This window comes from Triticum dicoccoides, chromosome 6A, assembly GCF_002162155.2.
Source record: "Triticum dicoccoides isolate Atlit2015 ecotype Zavitan chromosome 6A, WEW_v2.0, whole genome shotgun sequence".
In the NCBI taxonomy this organism is placed as follows: domain Eukaryota; kingdom Viridiplantae; phylum Streptophyta; class Magnoliopsida; order Poales; family Poaceae; genus Triticum; species Triticum dicoccoides.
In genome coordinates, this window is record NC_041390.1 from 420,476,940 (window position 1) to 420,479,371 (window position 2,432).

Below are 2,432 nucleotides of genomic sequence, written 5' to 3' on the forward strand. Positions count from 1 at the left end.
CAGAAGCTCACAAAGTGGAACGAGGAGCTTATCATGCAGTTCTACTCCACAACACATTTCTACCCAGATGGAAAGATCACATGGATGTCTGAAGGTACGAGGTACCAATCTACTGTTGCTGAGTCGGCACAGCTCATCAGTGCCCCAGAAGAGCATGAGGATGACTTGGACATTTATGCCAAGAAGAAGATGGACCACAACTCTATGTCCAATATGTACAAGGAAATTCCAAACGAGGCACTTGATACTTTCAAGTTTGGATCAGTGCATTATCTTCTGTCAGGGCCGCCAACTATTAATTGGATATTGAAGCACACTCTCTTGCCCAAGTCAGGTGATCACAAGATGATCAGAGGCCATGCAATCAATTTGCTTCATATATTTGATGTGCCATAGAAGTTCAAAGTGATGAGCCTCATGGTAGAGACCATTAAGAGGACAGCAGCTGATCAGAAGAGGAGCTGTGGATATGCCCCACAAATTCAGGAATTAATCAACTCCAAGATGGGCACGGGCTTATACTTATTGGACAAGGAACACCTGCCCATCCGTCCAGATTTTGAAGATAATCAAGTTGTTATGACCGAGAATGAACCATCGTCTGCACAAGCACAAGCCAAGAAGGAGAAGGCAAGGAAGGAGAAAGCTGCCAAGATGCCAACTCAAGAGGAGGCATCTGAATATTTCCTGAAAACCAAACAAGAGCAGCTTGGTTACTTGATTGCATCCACCCTACGGATTGAGCAAGGACTAGCCACCCTAACTCAGAACCAGGCAAGCTTAGAGAGGATCATGGAACAAAAGTTCTATGACTTGGATGTCAAGGTGACAGAGATTCAGACTGCAGTGGAGCAGCTCCAGGATGACATGCAGGAGAGGAGAGTCAAGACTACAACTGATGCCTTTGCCAGAGTGCCACGAGGTCCGAGGTTGTCTGCAGTGCCAGTTGCTGACACTAGAGCCACCACGTCTGCACCAGCTACAGCTTCAGTTCTACCAGCTCCAGCATCTACTTCAGCCTCAACTCCGACCACGTCTACAGAAGGCTTCGTCCTTGGAGTGCTTCGGACTCCACCACCACCAGAAGATCAAGCCTGAGTGTCGACTTAGCACTATGCATTTTCTAGGAACTTTTTGGTAACTTGTTGCCAAAGGGGGAGAAAATGTATAGATCATAGGCTTCGAGAGAGAGAGAGTGTTGCTCTTTTCTCTCTTGCTTTATTTGGTGGTTTTTCGAACTTTGTTTGCTTTTGTGTGAGATACTATGTCATTGCTCTGTGAGACATTGATGATCATGTGTTTGATCATAAGCTACACGTAATGTTTGCTTAATGCTATTATCTTATCTATCTTATGTGATCATTCACTATTCTTGGTGATGAGTGCATGTATTTCATTCTTATCATTTTAAGCGCTCCACCAAGATGTATGTGACATGGAAGAGTAACCCATAACTCTAACTCCTTGTGCATTTGCAGTCCAAAGCAAATTTTAAATATGCACAAATTTAGGGGGAGCTCTTACTTGTCACATACTTCTCAAAGCGATGATATATTTCATGCTTATTATCATTTGTCGAAGCTTTGATCTATATGTTGTCATCAATTACCAAAAATGGGGAGATTGAAAGTGCAACTATCCCTAGGTGGTTTTGGTAATTCATAACAACATATAGCTCATTGAGCTAATGCTATTCCAAGATGACTATTTCAGGAAAGCTCAATGATTGGCATGGCATGGATGTGAAAGTGGAACCCTCAAAATGCTAAGGACAAAGGATTGGCTCAAGCTCAAAAGCTCAAGACTCTTCATTTTATATTTTAGTGATCCAAGATCACATTGAGTCTTTAGGAAAAGCCAATACTATCAAGGAGGGATGAGGTGTTGCTTAATGAGCCTCTTGCTTCATGTGCTTAGTGATATGCTCCAAAACCCTCAACTACTTTCCCATATCCACATATGACCTAAACTCTAAGCCAAACTCGGTCATACCGATTCTTTCTATCCGGCGCCACCGAGTTTCACTTGTCATAAGCCACTGCCAAACCCTAGCAATTCGGTTCTACCGATAGGGATCTCGGTCTCACCGAGATGGGATTGCAAACTATCTGTTTCCCTTTCGTAACTTTTCGGTCTCACCGAAGAGCGAATTGGTCCCACCGAGATTGCAATGTAAATTCAGTGTTTCCTTTTTGTAACTTTTCAGTCTCACCGAAAGAGCAAATCGGTCCCACCGAGTTTGCCTGACCAACTCTCTGGTTAGCTAATTACCAAAATCGGTCTCACCGAGTTTGTATAATCGGTCTCACCGAGATTACGTTATGCCCAAACCCTAACCATATCGGTCCTACCGAGTTGCATGTTAGTCCCACCGAAAATCTCTAACGGTCACTAGGTTTACCTTTTCGGTCCGACCGAGTTTGTTGATTCGG